Source organism: Chiloscyllium punctatum, chromosome 31 (assembly GCF_047496795.1).
Source record: "Chiloscyllium punctatum isolate Juve2018m chromosome 31, sChiPun1.3, whole genome shotgun sequence".
Taxonomy (NCBI): Eukaryota; Metazoa; Chordata; class Chondrichthyes; order Orectolobiformes; family Hemiscylliidae; genus Chiloscyllium; species Chiloscyllium punctatum.
Window position 1 is genome coordinate 55,790,139 of NC_092769.1, and position 23,342 is coordinate 55,813,480.

Consider the following 23,342-nt stretch of genomic DNA (forward strand, 5'->3'; position numbering starts at 1 on the left):
GCTGTCACATTATTGGATAACTACCTGTAATTATTGCTGATTCTATATCTCCACACCAAACCCCTGCACTCTCCCCATCCCTTCTGTGTCTTGAAATCCTTATTTATATTCAGTACTTTAGATTTCACAGCCTGATCAGGGAATTCATACCACAAGTTCACCAGTCTTTGAGTGCAGACATTTAGCCTCATCTCAACGCACTTCGGCCTGGCTGTGCCCAACACTGTGAGCCCGTATTTTGGACATCCCACCCAGGGGAATTATCAGCCATGATTCCAATCTGTCTCGCCATGTCAGAGTTTTAAGTCGTTCACCCATTTTCCTAAACCTCATGGAGTGCAGGCTCAGTCGCCCCAAACTCTGTTCCCACAACATGCCTGTCATCCTAGAGATCAGTCTGGTCATCCTTCACTGCTGTCCCTCAATGTCAGGTTTGTCCTTTATTGGTATGGAGATCAAAACTGCACACAGTACTGCACAATGTTCAAGATGGGGTCTCACCAAGGGCCTGTACAGCTGCAGTGAGACGCTCTTACTCCTGGGCTCAAATCATTCTGAAATCAAAGTCAGTACACCATCCATTTTCAAAAAAATTTTGTATTCCCGTGACAGATGAGCCTGCTCTAACCTGAGTGGGAACCTAACAACAAGCTGGTAAGGTGTGGCTGCTGCTGTATAGGGTCTTAGTGAGATCACATCTGGAGTAATGTGCACAGATTTAATCTCCTCACTAAGAAAGGGTATTGGTATTAACTCAGATATTATTCCCTCAACTGATTTCTGCACTGAAGGTGTTAATCATAGAATCCCTACAGTGTGGATGCAGACCATTTGACCCATCGACTCCACGCTGATCCTCCGAAAGCCATCCTATGCAAACCCCACTCTCCAACCCCCTTCCCAACCCAATCTCTGCATCCTAGCATTTTCCATGACTAATGCACCTAACTAGCACATCTGGGGACTGTGGGAAGAAACTGCAGTACACAACAGACACCCTTGCAGGCACAGGAAGAATGCGCAAACTCCACACAAACAGTGACCCGAGACTGAAATTGAACCCAGATCTCTGGTGCTGGGAGGCAGCAGTGCTAACCACTGAGCTACCCACTGTGGACAACGCAACCTGCCTGCACAATTCAACACTCGAAATGTGGCATAAGAGCAGGGAGATTCCATAAGTCCCCAAACTTGTCATTGTGCAACAGGATGAGGACAATGATATCGTGAGCGGCTTGGTCAGGAACAGGCGCAGGACGTGCAAGACATCGAAGCTATAGTGTAGGAACACCAGGAGGACATTCAGCCCATCGTGTGTGTAAAATAGGAACAGAATGAATCCAATCAGCCACCCATGCATCTTACACAGCAATTGGAGCCGATCTTTTACGGCCTCGTGCCTATTTCACAGGAATTGAAACGGACTGTCGAGGTTATGGAAAAGGAAGAACTTAGAATAACCAACTTCAACCGGGAATGAAAAGTTATGAGCAAACGATTGAAGACAAATTGTTCGAATCTGTTATTAAGGAATTAATAACACGAGACTTTGAAAGTCAAACCACAACCCATCAAAGTCGACATGATTATATTAAGGATAAATCATGTTTGAATGATTTTCCTAACTTTTCTTTTAATTAAAACTTGTGACACACAAGTTGAATAACGGGGATCTGAAAGATGTATTATATCTGGACTTCAAGAAGGCAATGCTTGACGAGAGATTAGTATTCAAGACAAGAGCACATGAGTTAGGCCAATTTATTTGCTGGGAGAGAAACTTGGCTAACCAATAAAAAAAAACATGATATAGAGGTGCTAGCTTTGGACTGGGTTGAGTAAGGTCAATAATCATATGACACCAGGTTATAGTCTGACGGGTTAATTTGAAAACACAAGCTTTCATTGTCCTGCTCCTTCATCAGGTGTTAGAGAGAAAAGACCTTAGGCACAAAATTTATAATGAAAAGATGAAAGGCTTGTACAACACATGCACATGAATTGATCACATCTAAGATGGCAGCTAAATCATTAATCAGTTAGAATGGAGGTGCAGGTTTTGATTGATGAATATGCAAATCCAGAGTTCCTTTCAAGTCCTGCCTGGAGATACCTTTAGGTATTATTGATGTAAAGGAGGTGACCCCACCAGTCAGACATCGTATTTTAGGCATGCAGTCTTCTTTGGGGTCTGTATATGTCTTCACCTGAAATCAGACTAGGTTTATTTCCAAAGTAGGAGTTCATAAAATATCGTATTAACTGACTGTCTACAAATTGTATTTTTTTTGAGAAAATATAATGCATCTGGAAATACAAACCCGCAAATGAAAATTCATCTTACAGATTATATCAGTGTGTGTGTGTGTGTGTGTTTGCACGCATGTGCGTGTGTGTGTTTGAAAACAAGGTGGAGTTTCTGTGGAGGGAGAGATAGAGTGTGTGTTTGGGAGAAAGTGAGGGGGAGTATGTGTGTCTTTGGGAGGGAGAGAGAGGGTATGCTTGCATGTGAGAGAGGACAGAGTGTGTGTGTGCATGTGAGAGAGGGGGAATGTGTTTGTGTGCGGGAAGTAGAGGGTAAATTTGCATGGGTGTATTTAAAGGGGAGCGGGAAAGGATGTGTGTCTCCTTATTAAAACACAGGCAAGTTTGGCAGATCCCTTTCACCACAAACACTCTGTGGTTTCAGATCTTCCCGTCTCTGCAGTCTCTGCTCCATTTGTTTTTCATGTTGCAGACCCAGATGTTGTAACTACAGTCCCCATGCTCCATCCAGAGTTGGTTCGCCAAATCCTCAGGTCTCCCTGAATGTCTAAGGCAGCTCACAGCACAACCTCCAGTAAACCATCTCCATCATCTCCACTAACCTTTCCATGACAGGAGGCAGTGAGATTCCCCTCAGCTCCTGTTCCTTGACAATTATACTCGAGGGGTTTCCTCATGTTATGGACTGCACAATCAACTGAGAGGGACAAACACAGGCCTTCAGAGATCAGGCACAGACCAAGTTTCAAAGACGTGTCTCAAAGCTGCAGGAACCCCCTTTCCAAATTGAAGCAACAGCCCGCCACATACCATTTCATTTTTTCTGAGCTTCACAATGCTAGCACTCGATACACTCGGGAGTGAGAAAACAACACCAGGGAAAGGTACAGAAAAACAAACAATTAATTAACTGATAACATGTTGTGAAAATATGGATAAGGAGACAGGGGAGTGAGAGTAACTGGAGAAGCGAGACAATGGTGGGTCCAATCACAAGAATGGGAAAATTCAATAAAATTACTGCCAGATCAGTTGAAATGGTTAGTTACATCAAATTGTGACTCTGCCTCACAGAACCATCCAATACACCATAAACCGGGACAACGGACTAGCCAGAATGGAGAGCTGTGCAGACCATGCTAGTGGACTACTCTATAAACTGGACTACCTGCCCAGCATGGGGACCATTGCAAACCTTTGCCAGTATATTGCTACTATACTTGCACTACAGAAATATCTTGCACGGGAATATGAGTAACCCATGCAGTAAGTGACAGTAGATGGACTCCCACAAATGTATGGCTCTGTATCTCCACTGCCGAAATATAAGATAAGAGATTGTGTGTGTGTGTGTGTGTGTGTGTGTTGGTGGCAGTAGATATGAAATTTATTATTTGAGAGAGAATAGATATTTTGGAAATCAGTTTAAATGTGAACAACTGACAGGGCTTTGTGTCATTAACAGAGGGAGACTGAGGACCGTGTCATAAACAGAGGTGACGAAGTGCTTTTGAAAATTAAAGGAAAGGCATTGCCAGACCCAGCAACAATATCAAGCAATCCGTACAGGAATGATGGGATTTTGGTCTGCCTTTAGATACAAGCCATGGAATACCGACTCAGATTTGGTTAAGCAACAGCAGATTATTGGCTTTAATAAGATTGTGTTTCATAGCTGAAAGTTCAAACAGCAGATGAACTAGTGAAGTATATTCTGCAGTTGTCAATAGTTAAAATTAGGAATGGTCAGGATATGGTGTCAGTAATCAGCTTGTAGCCAAATGGACAACCGTAGTTGTGACTCGTCTGTTTCAGCCTCAGTTATTGGCCAGGGATGAGATGGAGTCAGAGGAAGGAAATGGAGTTTGCATCCAGAACAGAAGACAGTGACCTCCAAGCTCTCAATATTTAAATAACAAGGGCAGTGATGCAATGCATCTTGGTTCATACCTGAAAGTGAGTAGGTCAACCAACAAGGCCCAGTGCCAGAACTAAAGAAGGAGAAAAAGAATGAACAAGTTCACTGTTGTTTGTTGTGGTTTGGAGCGTGAATACTTACAGATTAGTGTAAATGAAAAGAACAGTAATACAGTCGCACATGGTTAGTGCAAATAATATATCGACAGATAAACTTACCAGGAACACCAACAATAGCCAGGATAGGATAATAAAAACATTGAATAATGTAAAGTGCATATCTGATCTGCGATGATAACGGCCACCAAAAATATATAGAAAAAATCCAAACATAATGGGATAAACCCCTGTTCATTGTTGGAACTTTCCAATCTATTGTTTTCAGATTCTGATCCGTTGTTGTAACATTTCAGTCTAATGTCCTCAGTTTCTGATCTCTCCCTCTCTCTGGAGCAGACTATCCATGTTCGTGCTATCGGTGGTGCTCCTGCCCATACTATGGGATAACATATTGAATCGATCCCTTTTAGCATTCCAAGATAGAAACTCTCCACTGGGATGATTAGAAACCATGGAGACTGACATTAGTCACAATCAGCAAAAAAACAGGTCCAGTTAACCAGTTGCTTACATGATTTTGCATAACACAATAAACGGGTGCATTTACTAGGTTTGGATGGAATGAATGAGAGTTGCTGAGGGACAGATCATAAATCTTTCAATCTTTTTAATCTGTCTTCCCTATGTATGGGAGTATTGTCAGAACACTGCACTGTTGTATGTGATTCACCCTGTTTATAAAAGGAGAAAGGAATAAAATGACAGACGAGCTGCATAAAATGTTTGGTGGAGACGTTTATAGATACCTTTGCGTAATGCTGCTCCAAGTTTGAAATTCCCTGTTATCAAGTCCTTTCTTAACCTTATGACCTCATTCAGAGCATTGAAACTGCTGCTCAGGAACAGGGAGAAACAGGAGGTAGTCACTCAACTGCTCGAGACTGGGACAGAGCAACAGGAGGCAGTCTTTCAACAGCTCGAGACTGGGACACAGGCACAGGAGGAGTCACTCAACTACTCGAGACTGGGACACAGGAACAGGAGGCAGTCACTCAACTGCTCGAGACTGCGATACAGGGAACTCTGGAGGCTAGTGAGGCCCAGATTTCTGTTTCCCAGGAACAGGAGGAGGTGACTCACTACCCACCACTGTGAGACACTGGGAGAGAAGAGGAATTGGCTTGGTACTAACAGAAATATCTAAATAAGTTGCATGAACGAGCCATTCAATCCTGCTCTAATATTCTTCAAAACCATGGCTGATCTGATTATAATTCCTTCATTCCGTTTTACAGAGATTCCCCTCTCTGCAGCCTCTGCTCCATTTGTTGGTCATTTTGAAGATCCAGATGCTGTAACTTCAGTCATCATGTTTCATCCAGAGTTGGGTCACCAAAGCCTCTGGTCTTCCTGAATTTCCACAGCTGCTTAAAACACAGCCTCCAGGAAACCGTCCCCAGCATTTCCACGAATGTACAAAAACTAGAGTTAAGTCAAATGTCTGTCAAAGGCAAGCGAGAAGCCTGGTCTAAATCACTAACAGTTGTGAGGATTCCTCATGTTACTGAGCACATGAGCAGCAGAGAGTGATTGACACAGGCGTTCAATAGATAGGCACAGAGCAAGTTACAAAGGTGTGCCTCGAAACTGTTAAAACCCCATTATCCAACATGGAGCACAGGGCAGGACACTGGGAAGTCAAAGAAAACGGAAGCAATGCTTTTTGGAACACTGTTTCTAAGCTTCTTAGTGTTGGAAGCTGATACTCTTGAGTGAGCAACATGCAAGGGCAGGAAAAGATATAGGACAAATATTCACATTGAAACTGGACAATTAAAACTAGATGGCGGGGAAGCAGTTTAAACACCAACAAATGGGAGGGATTTGGGAAATAGACAGAGGGAGAGAGACTCTGACTCAGTGTTATGGAAGGATGTGGTTACACGTTTCAGAATGCTGAAATGAAGACATTTCGATCATATCTAGCAACATAGGTTAGTATGTCCGGGAATGATGAATTAATACGATATTGGTGTAAGGTCAGATAGAGTCAGAGTCTCGGAGATGTACAGCACAGAATAAGACGCTTCAGTCTAACTCGTCCATGCTGATGGATATCCCAAATTAAACTTATCGCATTTGGCCAATGTTGATATAAACCCTTCCTCTTCATGTACCCATCCAAATATCATTTAGACGTTATAATTGTAAAAATCCTCCACCACCTCCTCTGGCAGCTCATTCCACACATGCACCACCCTCTGTGGGAAAAAAGTTGCTCCTTCGGTCGTTTTTAAATCTTTTCCCTCTCATCGGAAATCCATGCCCTCTACATTTGGGGAAAAAAGACCTTGGCTATGCATACTATACATGCTCCTCATGGTACAGGAATAAAATAACCCAATCATCAAAGTTTGTGAGAACCCAATCTACTCGCACTCTCCCTATAGCTCCAATCCTGGCAACATCCTTGTAAATCTTTACTGACTCCCTTCAGGTTTCACAATATATTTCCGAAAGGAAGGAGACCAGAATTGAATGCAGTACTCCAAAAGTGGTCAAAGTAATGTGCTGTACAGCAGCAACATGACCACCCAATTCATATAGTCAAAGCACTGGCCAATAAAGGCAAGCATACCAAATGCCTTCTTCACTATCCTACCTAACTGCGACTCTACTTTCAAGAAACTATGAACCTGCATTCCAAGGTCTCTTTGTTCAGCAACACTCCCCAGGACGTTAGCATGAAGTGGACATGTCCTGCCCTGATTTGTATTTCCAAAATGCAGTGCCTCCCATTTATCTAGATTAAAAACCACCTGCCAATTGTCAGCCCATCTGCCCATCTGATCAAGATTCCATTATACTCTGAGGAAAACCTTCTTTGCTGTCCACTACACCACCACCAAGTTTCATCTGCAAACTTAGCAACTATTGCTGCAATGTTCACATCCAAATGATTTATGTGAATAGTGAAAAGCAGTGGTGCCAGCACTAACCCTTGTAGCACACCAATGGTAACAACACTCCTTTTCGAAAAACAATCCTTCACCACTACCCTCTGTCTCCTGCCTTCGGGCTAATTCTGTATACCTATGGCTAGTTCTCCCTGTGTTCCATATGAACTAAACTTGTTAACCAATGTACCATGCAGGAAGTTGGCAAATGCCTTACTGAAGTCCATACCAACAGTATACACCTCTTCCTCAATGAATCCTCTTAGTCACTTCTTCAAACATACTCAGTCAATTTCGTGAGACACAACTTTCCATGCTTCGATCCATGTAGCCTATCACTTATCAGTCCTTGCTTTTCAAAATCCATGCAAACCTTGTGCCTCATAATCAACAGCTTGCCCTCCACTGAAGTCTGGCTCATTAGCTTTTCCTTACCATCCTTCTTAAATGTTGTCAATAATCGCACCAAGTTCGCAAGCCTCCTATCTTCCGGTACCTCATCTGTGACAATTGACGATACAAATATCTCAGCAATGGGCCCAGCAATCACTTCACTCGCTTCCCACAGAATTCTCGGTTACATCTGATCAGGTCCTGAAGATTTTCCCAACTTTACGGGTTTACGAACTCCAGCATTTCCTTCTCTGTAATACAGGCACTTTTCAATATGTCAAGCTTTATTTCCAAAGTCCTTTAGCTTGCATATCCTTCTGCACAGCCAATACTGACGCACGATGCTTGTTTAGTATCGCCACCATTTCCTGCGGTTTTGCACATCGGCATAGCTTTAAGTGGCCCAATACTCTCCTGAGTTATTCTTTTGTGCTTAATGTATGTGTAGAGTCCCTTTGGATTCTCCTTAACCCTATTTGCCAGAACCATCGCATGTCCCCTTTATGGCCTCCGGATTTCCCTCTTATGTATACTCCTACTGGCTTCAGACCCTTCTCGAAAGGTACTTTAAATCTGGAATTAAGAGCCAATTGACGATGATGAATCCATTTTCGATTATTGGAAAACCTATCAGGTTCGCTGATGGCTTTGAAGGAAGCAAACTGCCTCCTTACCAGGCCTGGGTTACATGTGACTCCAGACCGACAACAATGTGTGTGACTCGTAACTGGATTAGTGGTGCTGGAAGATCACAGCAGTTCAGGCAGCATTCGAGGAGCTGTAAAATCGACGTTTCGGGCAAAAGCCCTTCATCAAGAATAAAGGCAAAGAGGCTGAAGCATGGATAAATAAGCTAGAGGGGGGTGGAGGTGGGGAGAAATTAGCATTGAGTACAGTAGGTGAGTGGGGGAAGGGATGAAGGAGATTGATCGGGGGGGCGGAAGAAGGGTGGAGTGGATAGGTGGAAAAGAAAATAGGCAGGTAGGACAAGTCAGGACAAGTCATGGGGACAGTGCTGAGCTGGAAGTTTGGAACTGGGGTGAGGTGGGGGAAGGGGAAATGTGGAAACTGTTGAAGTCCTCATTGATGCCCTGGGGTTGAAGTGTTCTGAGGCAGAAGATGAGGCTTTGTTTCTCCAGGCGTCTGGTGGTGAGGGAGTGGCGGTGAAGGAGGCCCAGGACCTCCATGTTCTCGGCAGAGTGGGAGGGAGAATTTAAATGTGACTCGTAACTGCCCGCTGGGCAATTAGTAATGGGTAATGAATGCAGGCCCAACCAGTGATACCCTCAACCCGTGAATGAGTACTGAAAAAAAACCTTGACTCTTGCTCTCTCTAACTGACATATGCTTCCCTCTTACCCGTGAGCAGACACTGAATTTCTCCCGTCCCCCATCATTCCTTACACCTATCAGCCTTACCCTTTACCCTAACGGGGCAGACTGTCTCTGTCATTGTGACATTTCCTTTTTGAAGGCTTCCCTCTTCTCAGCTTGCCCCGTAACTGCGAATATCTGTTCCACTCCAGTTTGGAAGTTCTTGCTAATATAATCAAAATTGGCCTTCCTCCAATTAGAGCGTTACCTTTTAGACCCAGTTCATCCTTTTCCATCTCTATTCTAAAATTAATAGAATTATGATTATGTGTCTCAAAGTGGTTCCCCACTGATAGCTCAGTCTCCTGCCCTGCCATATTTCCCAAGGGGAAGGTGACGTTGAGATCCTTCTCTGTGATGGAGAGCATTGGTCAAGCAGCTGCAGCATTATAACTGGGATTGGGCTCAACAGAGTCTTCGTCTCATTGGGCTGGATCGAACCATAATTTATCTCAGGGCCATTTTCATTGAGTGTGACAGAGGGATTGTCTGCACAAGGTCGAGCTAATTTCCTGGTGCTACCTTATCGTACTCACCTCATTAACTACCTACCCCACCCCATGGTGTCCCTCTCATTCAATGCCAGCCCTATTCTCCCACCCATCACGGCTGGCGATACTCACCATCGCACTGATGCCCCTGGGTATTCCGTGATCCCTGGCACTGGTGCCATCTTTAAAAGGCCAGTGAGCACACAGTTGAGCTTTTTTGATGTCGGAGCTGGTTTGTAAAGTTTACCCCGAGCATGGCAGATCAGGGGCAATTACACCACAGTTTGTCGACAGGGGCACGGAGGTCCTGGTGGATTTGCTGTACAGAGGGGGACTATTCTCTTCCCAGAAAGGGTCACACTATCAGACCCACCGAGCATGGTCTGACCTCCCCACCCAGCTCAGTGCAGTATCTGCGGTCTGAAGAAATGTCTACCAATACAGGACAAGCATCAATAATCTTCCCTGCTCTGTCAGGATAAGGGTCACCGTATTCTCTCTGGTCCTTCACACTCAGTGTATATCTGTTGCAGCAGCGACCCAGAACAACGTTCATACTCCACCACTCTCACTGCTGCTTGCAGTACCTTCCTTCTCTCTCTCTCTCCCCATTATCCCCCCATCACACACACACACACTAATAACATTGCATGGATACAACACTGTGGACTGACTCCCTCCAGATACCTCACCATATCTCCCCCCACCTACACCAGCACTAACAGCAGAGGTACCCACTCGCACCCTCCCTCCCTCCGTCCCTCCATTTCTTCCATTCCAGGAGAAACAGGCTGGAATAGGGCAGTAAGGGTCAAGCCGAGTGGTGGAGTGCCCGATATCCGTTCCCTCACATCCCCCCTCCCCCTGCCATGTTGGGAGGACCCTGGTACGAGCCGGAGAGGACTTGGACGCCTCGAGTGGAGATTCAGAAATGTCCCAGCAACCGAGTAAGGAGCAATGTTCAGTGAAGGGCAATTCTCACTTTAAAGCCACTGGCACCTCCGTTTCCACCCGGCACAACTTAGAAGCCGTGGCCCTGATGTCATCTTCCTTTTGTGTCGAGCTGGTACAAATGGAATCCCCACGGTCTCGGTGGGCAGGAGGGTGGGCTCACAACACATCGTCACTATCACCTCCCAGGAAAGGAGCACGGAGACTCCCTCCTACACCTCCTCCTGTAAACAGCTCAGTTACTGAAACTAATCTGTGAGATTTACTGCTCTCCCCACTTGTCCTGACATCTTCAATAACCTGTTCTCATATACACCCTGGCCCTTTGTTCCTGCACATCCATTATAACGGTAGAACCTGTTTTACATTGTCTTTCAATGTCCTTCCTACTAAAGAGCATCACGTCACACTGCGCTGCATTGATCCTCATCTGCCATACACCTGAACACTACACCAACATATAACTTTCCTGTTGGAGTTCCACACCGTCCTCAACAAACTTTACAATTCTTTCAGGTTTGGTATCTGCAACTATTGAAATTGTCCTAAAGTCACACTACACTCAAAAATACTGACAGACACCAAACAGAGCGAGTGAAATATTGACACACTCTCCAGATCTGCATTGCTGTCATTGTACAGTGAGTGCTTCTTTGTGTCTGTATTCGTGTGTCTATCTGTGTGGGGCGGGGCTGGCAGTCTCAGTGGTGTTTAAAGTGATGTAATATCCCCCGATATGATTCTGAATATGGATCACGCGATCCAAAACGTCAACTTTCATATTATGTCCAAAGATGCTTCCAGAGCTGCTGAGATTTCTGTTGTTATCAATCTCTGTTGCATCCCCACCCCGATCCCCCAACCCCTCCATGCCACTGGAATCGTGGTGCTAAAGTGTGTAAACGATCGGGGATTCAGTCTGGGAGGGAGAGATGGAGGGCAGCAGAATACAGCACAATTCAACCTGAATTTTGATTGCACTAATCACACACACACACACACACAAACACACACTAGGTTGGTTTGGAGAGGATTGTCATTGTACTTAGGCCCTCAGAGTGGAACATGTTCATGTGGAGAAATGTCTGCGCTGTTTCTGCCATGCGGAAATAGTTTGTCAATGAGTAGTATTTCCAACACACAATGTACACATTAAAGCATATTTCCATTGCAATTATATCCAAGTAATTCCGAGTGAGTCACTTTCCAAGGCAATGAGATTAATTTTAATGCACTTCCTGAAACTTGGAATTTTTAATGTTTTACTCTTACAAGTAACCTTACATGTGAGAAAGGATTGAAAAGACCTAAACCAGACCAACAGAGTGTGGGCTTGTATCACTTTAAAGAAAAGAGGAAAGGGACAGGAAGGGAGAGTGGTTTTGACTCAGTTTCAGTGATTCACACCAAAAACAAGAAGAGTTCCCATTGCACAGAAATGCAGAGACAGAGATCCACATACATTGGTGGATGTAGGTGCAGGAACACATGTAACAAGCACTGAGAGATAGACATGCGCCAGAGGTTAACAGAGACATATATAGACACACAGGAATAGACAAACACCAACAGAAATATGCAGATACATACTTGGACATGCAACACACATAGACTCATCGAGTTACACAGGGTATTTGCAAACAGGCCTTTTGGCCCATACAGTCCATGCTGACCATAATTCCAAGCTAAACCAATCCCACCTGCCTGCGCTTGGCCCAGATTTGTCCAAATGTTCGCTTATTCTAGTACATAACCAAATGCGATTTAAATGTTATAACTTCACCCACAATTCGTCACTTCCTCAGAAAGTACATTCCCTTCACGAACCACATGCTGTGTAAAAAATGAATCACCTCACAGATCCTGATCAGGTGGACCCAATAAATTTGTAGGAAGCTAAGGAAGTGATTGCTGGGTCCCTTGCTGAGATGTTGTCATCATGAATAGCCACAGGTGAGATGCTGGGAGTCATGAGTTTGACTAAAGTTTTGTTTTAAACAAAATGGAAAGAAAAAAGCCAAGAATTATAGATTGGGGAGCCTGCCATCAGTGGTGGGCACGGTGCTGGAGGGAATCATGAGCTACAGGATTTAAATGCATTTGGAAAGGGAAGGACTGATTAGGGATAGGTAAACGTGAGGACTGCAGATGCTGGAGGTCAGAGTCTCGATGAGAGTGGTACTGGAAAAGCACAGCAGGTCACGCAGCATCTGACGAACAGGAAAATCAACGATCTGGGCAAAAGCCGTTTATATGCATAGTGAAATGGGGGTGTTCGTGGATAATCATGTCTCACTAATTTAATTTTGTTTTTGTTGAGAAGTAACGGACAGGATTGATGACAGCAGAACGCTGGATGTGATCTATATGGACTTCAGTTAGGCATTCGACATAGCTCCCCACCGAGACTGGTTAGCAAGATTAGATCACAGGAATACAGGGAGAATTACCCAGTTGGATACAGAACTGGCTCAAAGGTAGAGGAGAGAGTGTTATGGTGGAGGGTTGTATTGCAGACTGGAGGCCTGTGACCAGTGGAGTGCCACAGGGATTGGTGCTGGGTCCGCTACTTTTGGTCACTTATATAAATGGTTTCGATATGAACATAGGACAGTTACGACGTTTGCAGATGACACCAAAATTGGAGGTGTAGTGGCCAGCAAAGAAGGTTACTTCAGATTACGACGGGATCTTATTCAGATGGGCCAACGGACCGAGGAAGGGCAGACAGAGTTTAATTTAGGTAAATGTGAGATGCTGCATATTGGAAAGGCATAACAGGGCAGGACATATACACTTCATCGTAAAATCCTGGGGTGTATTGCTGAACAAAATGATCTTAGAGTACAGATTTATTCTTCCTTGAAAGTGGATTAGCAGGTAGATAGGACAGTGAAGAAAGTATTTGATATGTTATTGGTCAAGTGCATTGTGTATCTGCGTTCGGAGACTGGACTGTGACTGTACAGCACATTGGTTCGGGCCACTTTTGGATGACTGTTTGCAATTCTGGTCTCCCTGCTCTGTAGGAAGCATGTTGTCAAACTCGAACGGGTTCAAGAAGGGTTTACACTGAGGTTGCCATGATTGGAGGGCTTGAGTTACAGGGAGAGGCTGAATAGGATGAGTCTGTTTTCCCTGGAGAATCAGAGGAGGAGGGTTGATGTTAGAGGTTAGTAAAATCATGGGTGCAACGGATAGATTGAATAGCCAAAGTCTTTTCCCTAGGGTAGTGCAATCAAAAACTAGATGGCAAAGGTTTCAGGTTGGATGGGAAAGACAAAAAAGGGCTCTAATGGGCAATATCTTCATGTAGAGGATGTCTGTGTGTAATGAGCCTCCAGAGGAAGGTATTGCGGCTGACACAATTACAACATTTAACAGGCATCTGGATGGGAGATGAATGGGAAGGTTTTAGATGGAAATTGACCAAATCCCGGCAAATGGGAGGAGAATAGTGCCGGCAAATAGTGCAGTGAAGAAGGCATATGGCGTACTGGCTTTTATTGGTAGAGGAATTGAGTTCCGGAGTCCTGAGGTCATGCTGCAGTTGTATAAGACTCTGGTGCGGCCGCATCTGGAATATTGTGTGCAGTTTTGGTCGCCATACTATAGGAAGGATGTGGAGGCACTGGAACGGGTGCAGAGGAAGTTTACCAGGATGTTTCCTGGTATGGTAGGAAGATCCTATGAGGAAAGGCTGAGGCACTTGGGGTTGTTTTCATTGGAGAAAAGAAGGTTTAGGGGTGATTTGATAGAGGTGTACAAGATGATTAGGAGGTTAGATAGGGTTGACAGTGAGAACCTTTTTCCACGTATGGAGTCAGCTATGACAAGGGGGCATAGCTTTAAATTAAGGGGGGGGTAGATATAGGACTGATGTTAGGGGTAGGTTCTTCACTCAGCGAGTCGTAAGTTCATGGAATGCCCTGCCAGTAGCAGTAGTGGACCCTCCCTCTTTATGGGTATTTAAGCGGGCATTGGATAGGTATATGGAGGATAGTGGGTTAGTGTAGGTTAGGTGGGCTTTGATCGGCGCAACATCGAGGGCCGAAGGGCCTGTACTGCGCTGTATTCTTCTATGTTCTATGTTCTAATAATTTTGGCTGTCTGGTTGCCATGGACACGTTGGACCAAAGGGTCAGTTTTCATGCTATACAGCTCTATGACGCCATGTCTTTTAACAAACTTCCTTCTCTTATCTTAAAACAATCCCCCACTCCAGGGAAAAGACACCTACCATTCTACATTACCGATACCTCTCATGATATTATCAACCTCTAAAAGGTTAATTCTCAGCCTCCTACGCTCCAGTAGAAAATGTCCGAGTCTGTTGAGCCTGTCCTTACATGCATAAACTCCATTCACAGCAACATCGTGATAAATTTCTTCTGAACTCTCCCGAACTTGATAATATTCTCGATATAACAGGGCGACCAGAACTGCACAAAGTCCTCCAGGACATGCCTCATGAATGTCTGTGCAACCTGAAAATACCGTCCCAACACCTGTACTCAAAGGACAGTCCACTGTTATTCGTCATTTATCTAAATGATTGGGATGAGAACATAGGAGATATAGCTGGTAAATTTGCAGATGGCATCTAAATTGGAGGTGTAGGGAACAGTTAAGAACGTTACCACAGAGTAAAATGGAATCTTGTTTAGATGGGCCAATGGACAGAGGAATGGCAGATGGAGGTATATTTAGATAAATGCGAGGTGCAACATCTTGAAAAAGCAAATCAGAGCATGACTTATATATGATAAAGTTCTGGACACTGTTGCTGAACAAAGAGACCTTGGAGTACAGGGTCATATTTCCTTGAATGTAGAGTTGCAGGTAGATAGGATAGTGAAGTAGGTGTTTAATATGCAATCCTTTATTGTTCAAACCACTGAGTACAAGAGTTGGCTGTGCAGGACATTGGTTAGGCCAATTTTGCAATTTTGCGTATAATTCTAGTCTCATTCCTATCGGAAAGACGTTGTGAAACTTGGAAGGGTTCAGAAAAGATTTATAAAGATGTTGCCAGGGCTGAAGGATTTGTGCTGTAGCGAGAGCCGGAATAGGCTCGGGCTGTATTCTCTGAACCATTAGAGGTTGAATGGTGAATTACAAACGTTTATAAAATCATGAGAGGCATGCATAGGGTAAATAGACAATGTATTTTCCTCGGGGTGGGCGAGTCCACAACTAGAGGGCATAGGTTTAAGGTGAGAGTGGAAAGATGTAAAAGGGACCTCAGTGGCAATTCTTATGCATAGAGGGTAGTATGTGAATGGATTGAGTTGCCAGAGGCTGGCCAAATTAAAATATTTAAAAGACATCTGGATGAGTATATAAATAGGAAGGGTTCGGAGGGATATGGGCAAATGTTGGCAAAATTGACAAGACTAGGTTAGGATATCTGGTTGACATGGACAAATTGTATCAGAGCGTCCGTTTCCGTGTGGTAAATCTCTATGATTCTATGTCTATGTAATGAAGGGCATCAAGTGAAACACCTTCATAACCACCCTGTCTACGTATGAAAAAACTTCAAAGAATTATGCCCGAACCCCTAGGTTGCTCTGTTCTACAACACTACCAATAGCTCAACATTTAATTGTATACGTGTTTTTTTAGTTTGTTTTACCAAAGTACAATACCTTGCATTTATCAACATAAACTCCATCTGCAATTCTTTAGTCCAGTGAGTGATAATACTGGGGAAGAAAGGCTGGAAAGTAATCAGTTAGCTTGTATCATTAAATGGTTTCAGGAAGAGGGCAGTCACACGTTAGAGATGTGAAACAGTGATCGGCGTTTCAGGCCAGAAAGTATCCTCTGTCTTTGTCTCGAATGTTCAGTATTGATATCTATTCGAGTTACTTCACAGTGCAGTGTGTCTGCAGGATTTCATTCCCTAATATTGCAGACTACAGATAATAGCCATTTAAACTGGAAATAATAGCCAAGTATTTAAAGATGTTCATAGTTTATCTCGAAGGCAGAGCACATAAACTCGATATCCTACAGTTGAGGCAAGTACCTTGCATTTTTTAACAATGTTGTTATTTTAACTGGGTAATTCAGTAAAGTGAACCAGATTTCAATGAATCCATACCGATCTGAAAGCTGGCATTTAAAGTTAAAAATTTGGACATGGTTTAGATCTTGTGTAGTCGGTAGTATCCCTCTGAGGCAGACCTCTGTATTCTATTCCAACTCCTGAACTTGTCTGGTAGTGTCCCTATCTCGAGACCAGATTGTCTGGATTCAGGTGCAGCATGCCAGGAAAGGCTGATGAACAAACTTACAGGAGAATAATGTTGCCACTTATGGGGCTATTGTAGAGTGGTGGTACTGGCCTTACCTCTGGCCCTCTAAGTTGTAATCCTACTAGGAGTGCTTTATAATATGCCTGAACACGTTGACTAAAATGATTTTAAAATTGGGGTTTGATCGAGATGGAAGAGGTGTCAGTATTTAATTTCAGAATTTAAGCCCCGGATGAATGAAAGCACAGACCCTGGGTGGGAGGCACATTAGCACCTTCTAGAGATTTATAAATTCATGAAGTTCATGGATAGGGGGTGAGTAGTGAAGATCTTTTCCCCATGCTTGGAAGTCCAACATTAGAAGGCATAGATTTAATGTGAGAGGGGAAAGATTTCAAAGTGACCATGGGACAACTTTTTCACTCAGAAAGTGGAACGTGTACATAATGAACTGCCAAAAGAAGTGATGGAGGTTGGCATAATTACAACAGTTAAAAGGCACCCAGATTGATACATTAATGGGAAGGATTTAGAGTGCTGGCAAATAGATTAGATTCCTTACAGTGTAGCACAAGTCCACACCAACCCTCTGAAGAGTTACCCACCCAGAAGCATCTGACCATATTTACCCCTAACTAATGGACCTGACATTATGTGCAATTTAGCATGGCCAATTCACATCACCTGCACAACTTTGGACTGTAGGAGGAAACCCACGCAGACACAGCGAGAATGTGCAAATTCCACAACGTCAGTCACCTGAGCCAGCAATCAAACCCAGGTCCCTGGTACTGTGAGGCAGCAGTGCTAACCACTGAGCCACTCCACCAACCCAAGTAGGGGACGATTAATTTCAGAAATCAGGTTGGCATGGACGATTTGATCAAAAGTGCTTGCTTCCGTGCTGTACAACTCTTAAGATTCATCAAGCCATTTGATCTAGTTCCCTGTGTAATCTTCATTTCCACTATATAGCCAAACTTGGTTTCATCCACAATCTTTCTAACCATGCCTTCTATAATTCTCATCTGAATCATTTGTCTAAATGTCAAACAAAAATGGATTGAGCACAAGTCCCTGTGGTACACTACCGTGCACAGTGTCACAAAGCTGGTCCCTTTTCTCTAAAAGCTTCCTTTTCTCAAAGATAATGTTTCCTTGATTTTTTTTTTCCAAAGGGGTCATAAATAGTTCTCGGCGCCAAGGTGACTGGTTTGGTACAGATATTAAACGGTTTTGTGATAAAAGGTATAATGAAAGGGGAGTGGTCAGCTCTCGAGAAAGCCGTTCAGGCCTGAACCGGTTTGTAGTTTAGCTGTGTGGACAGGCTCTCTCTCTCTCTCTCTCTCTCTCTCTCTCTCTCTCTCTCTCTCTCTCTCTCTCTCTCTCTCTCCTTCTGCCCTTCTAACTTTAATCTGTAAGCGTTTGTTCCATTTGTATTGTTTTTCAGGGGTGTTTGCTTATTGGGATGGCTGTGTACTTCCAGAACAACTAATTAAGTCTAGTTTGAATAGATTTCGTTCTGAAGGGTTTCTTTATTCTGTTGTTTGTGTTTCATTATGTAGTTTCGTGATTTTTTTTGTCTATTTTAAAACCTGATAATTTTCACTGTGCACTTTTTGAAACAAATTACAAAGTTATGGTTTGCGCTGCCTGCTCAAGAATATTTTGAGCGGCCTGGTCTAGTCCATAACAACCGGCCTCCAGTCTGAAAAACACCCCTCCTCAATAGATGCTGTCTCCTGTAATTAGGTAAACACACACACACATACACAGACACGTACACGACACCCACACATACACATACACATGCACCCAGACACACACACAGAGACACACATACACAGATACACACACACAAAGACACGCATACAGAGACACACAGACACATACACATGCACAGACACACATACAGAGACAAAACATGCACACAGACACACACGGACCCACAAAGAGACACACACACCAAAATACACAAACACTCAGACACACACAGAGACACAAACGTGCATGCGTGTGCCACACATTCACACATCTTCGCGTCTTTAGGATATAACTCGATAAGTTATGATTAAAGATGGGCTCAAGGCTTGTTGAGAGAGGGTAGTAGAACTGTCGTGAAAAACATGTCAGCCATGTTCAATAGTTCAGTAGACTGGATGAACCAAATGGCCTTTTTACTGCTCTAATTTTGTACGCTCTATGGTACGTGCATTCGTCTGTGTTAGCGTGTATTTGCATGTGCATGTGTGTCTGTGTGTAGGAGTTTTTGTGTGTCTTTGTTTTTGTGAAGTTGGGTGTGTCTGTGTGTGTGTTTAAGTGTGTCTGTGTGTGTATGTTTGTGCGTGTCTTTGAGTGTGTCTATGTGTGCCTGTCTGTGTATGCATCTGTGTGTGTGTCTGCACATGTTTGTCCTCTTCATTACTTTTAGAAATGGAAATATCAATGTACAGTTTTGTAATTTCTATACTGTTTGTCAATCATCTTTCCATCACAGCTTGAGGAACTTTGTTTCCGTCATGAATTTGTTATTTTAACAGATGAAGGAAATCTACATGACTTTTTCCTAGGACGACCCTGACCCATTGTGAGACGTATATCATAGGCCATATCATCAAACTGGTTACACCAATAATTTGCTGTAACCAATGGAGAAGTGGCAGTGGAAATGAATACAGTTACTCAACAACCCAGGGAACTCTGGACCGGTGAGCCTGACATCAGTGGTGGGTAAGTTGTTGGAGGGGATTCTGATGGATAGCCAATTGCGTGCATGTTCAAAGGGAAGGTTTGATTGGGGATAGTCACCATGGTTTTTTGCATGAGAAATCGTGTTGTACGAATTTGACTGAGTATGTTAAAGAGGTGACAAAGCAGATTGATGAAGGCAATGTTGCAGATGCTTTCCATTTGGACTGGAGCAGGTTCTTCGGCAAGATTCTGCATATTAGGCAAGTTAGTAAGGTTAGGACACGTGGGAACCAGCGCAGCTAAGCCAATTGAATAAGAAAAAGTAGGTTGAAGGGAGGTGATAGAGGTTGGTAGCGGATTGCTTTTCAGACTGGAGGCCTGTGAACAATAGTGTGCCACAAGGGTCAGTGCTGAGCCCACTGCTTTTTGTCATTTATATAAACGAAGTGGATGTGACCATAGGTGGTAAGGGTAGCAAGTTTGCAGATTGCACCAAATTTTTTGGTGTTGTGGGTAATGAAGAAAATTATCTCAGAGTGCAATGAGACGTCGATTAGATGGGCCAATGGGCTGACGAATGGCAGATGGAGTTTAATTCAGATAAATGTGAAGTGCTGCATTTTGGAAAGCAAATCGGGGTACTTAATTGAAATTCATTGGAGGATGTTGCTGAGCAACGAGAGAGAGAGATGTAGATGCAACGCTCCTTCAATTTTAATAGGATATGAACAAGGTGTTTGGCATGTTTGCCTTCATTTGTCACAGCATTGAGTTTCAGAGTTGGGATGTCATGTTACAGCTGAACAGGATGTCAGTGAGGCCACATTTTGGAATAGTGTGTGCAGTTCTGGTCTCCCTGCTGTACGAAGATTGCTGTGAAACTTGAATGGGTTCAGAAAGGATTTATAAAGATGTTGCCAGGTTTGGAGAGTTCGAGCTATAAGCAGAGGCTGAATAGGCGAAAGCGGTTTTCCCTGTAGAATCACGGGCTTAGGCCTGATATTATAGTGGTTTATAAAACCATAAGGGGGATGGATTTTGGAAATAGACAAGGTCTATTTCCCAGAATAGGTGATTCCAAAAATAGAGGGTATAGGTTTAAGGTACGAGGGGAAATATTTTAGATGGAACTTAGAGGCAATGTTTACATATGGAGAGAGGATTACATATGGGATTATCTGCCTGAGGAAGTGGTGGAGTTTGGCATCTTGGTCGGTATCTGAATAAGGAGGTTTACATGAATATGAGCCAAATTCTGGCAAACCAGACTTGATCAGATTGGGATGTCTGGTCAGCACGGACAAAGTTGCATGCTACATGACTCGATAAGAGGGATGAGGAGACATTCTAAACAGGCATTTCATGAGGGAATTCTCTTCCCCACAAGGTTGAGATGCCTCTTTGTTTACATTGATTCAAAGCTGAGTTAGTTAAATATTTGACAGACAAATGAGTCACGGATAACGTGATACAGTCAGGAAAATGGGGCTGTGACCATAACTTGATCAGCCACAATATTAGTGCCTGGTGGAGAAGGCTCGAAGTGTCTAATGGCCCACTCTGCTCCTCAGTCCCATATTTCTGTGTTCCATTCAGTCCCTCAAACCTGATAGACAGGAGCAGTTAGAGGCTACTTCCTGCTATAACCTGGTGCACATAAACAAAGGAGACCATTCAGCCCCTCCATGCAATTTGGTCTGGTTTGGAAAATGTAATTGGAAAACCCAGGCTGAAAGAGGTCGCTCATCTCTCTTTACAGAGCTTCCCCTCTCTGTAACGTGTGCTTCATATGTTGGTCATGTTGTGGACCGAGTTTCACTTTGAATACAGCCCCCATATCTCAACCAGAGATGGTCCAGATAATCTGGCAACATTCAATAACAGAGCTTCCAGGAAAATAATGCTCTCTACTTTCCAATAAAACAATGTGGAACGCCACAAACAGGGGTATGTCATTCATCCACATAACCACCCACCCACCCCACCCCCTCCCCACCCCGCAAGCATGTCTTCACCCACAATAAGACATTAGGTCTAATATCCTCTTTAATGTCCAACTCTTCACAGCCCTCAACTCTGACTGGTCAAAAATCACTCTCTGCCCCCACACTGTGACCTATTGATATGAGCAAAAGACGTGAACACAAGGGCTCAGGGAAGAGTGACCGGCCCTGACATCAAGGCATCATTTAACTAAGGACAGTCTCAAGGAGCCTGAGCAGGATTGCACTTAATGGGAATGAGTTGTAAACTTCACTGGTTAGAATGATTTAAAGCATAACGCACAATGATTGTGGTTTGTGGACAAAAATCCATGCAGTCCTGGAAATGTCTACAAAAGATCCTCAAGGTATCTTCCTCAGCACAAACATCTTCAGCTGCTTCATAAATGTCTTGCCCACACCATAACGTTAGAAGTGGGGGTGTTCACTGAAGATCACACAATATTCAGGAAAAATTCCCCCTTCAGCCCCTGAACTAGTCTGTGTCCATGTGCAGCAAGACCTGGACAACATTCAGGCTTGCACTGTTGGAAGTATCGGTAACATTCATGCAACAGTGCTGCTGGACACTGCACATGTCCACAGTTAAAAGGAGGAGATTATTCAGCTCCTCACGCGAGCTTCATAGGAATATGACGAAGTCATTCAGCTCAATGAAATTATTGGAGAAGTGTAGAGATAGCCCATTTACTGCCTCCAACCAATTACACACGAAGAGAAGGAGTCACGTGTTATGTACAGCAGCAGAGCTTCTCAAAAATATTGAAGGCGTTGGCCTAGACTCTATTAATTAATAAGTGTTCTGATGCATGTACTTGGCAAAACGGAAAGATCAGACACAGATTCTCAGATGCAGTTCTCCAATCTAGGAGGGAAAACAAATCAAGTGAAAATTTAGAGAGAGTTGCAGCTAGGAGACTTCCACAGAACTTTCCAACTTTGTGGAGACCCCAATAGCTTCTAATGTTACTGAGAAACCAAAACACTTGCTGTAATGTGGCTGCCAGAACTGCATGCAGTATTCTAACTATGGCCTAACCAATGGCATGTTTAACTCATATTATGTCGCCTTGATGAATAAACACTATGTCTACAGTCTCGTGTGATTTCGTAACTGGCTCTTACACTGTCCAGTCCCATTCAGCGATGTGTGGAGAAACACTCTCTGACCTCCCTAGTGTTCTGCTATTCATTGAATTCTCCCCTGTCTGGTTCCTTCTTCCAAGGTGCATCACCTCATATTTATCAGGGTTCCATTCCATCTGCCATTGATCTGACCATCTGACCATTCTACCTGTATCTTCCAGTAACATAAGGCCTTCCTCCTCACTGCCAACCACCTGTCCAATCTTTGTGTAAAACACAAAATTACTTATTACGCTCAGCCCCCACCCACCACCAACCTCTCCACATTCACATTTACATCATTTATGAATACCACAATAAAATTAGATACACTGCACTGCTCGCTGTGGTACACCACCCGACACTGGTCGATTTCTACCACCTTTCCAGTAACTTGGGACCACATAGCTATTTTCTAGTCCTCGAGCACCTCCCTTTTGTGGTCTGATTCAACTAAAACATTTAGGTCAGGACATTTCCTCTCTTGTCTCCAACAGCATCCTACGGTACAACTCATCTGAACTTTACATCATCCAAAACCATCAAGCCCAACTTGCATATTAGATCAATCTGTTCGAGAGCCTCCCAGTCCATCTTCTTGAATTCTGTACCTGCATTGTCTTTCTCCCAACTAAAACAGATGTGAAGCGCTCATGTCACAGTCTGTCAACGTTCCCCAGTTTCCCATACTGATTACCACCTTGGTTTTGAAATGGGTCCTAATTTTTACCTGGTTATTCTGTTCAGCTTGATGTTTTTGCAGAACATCTTGTGTTCCCCCTAACTTTGCCTGCTGCACTTGTTCATTCCCCTGTATGAGTCAGTCTGCTGTGGGTGAATTTTCTACGTTTT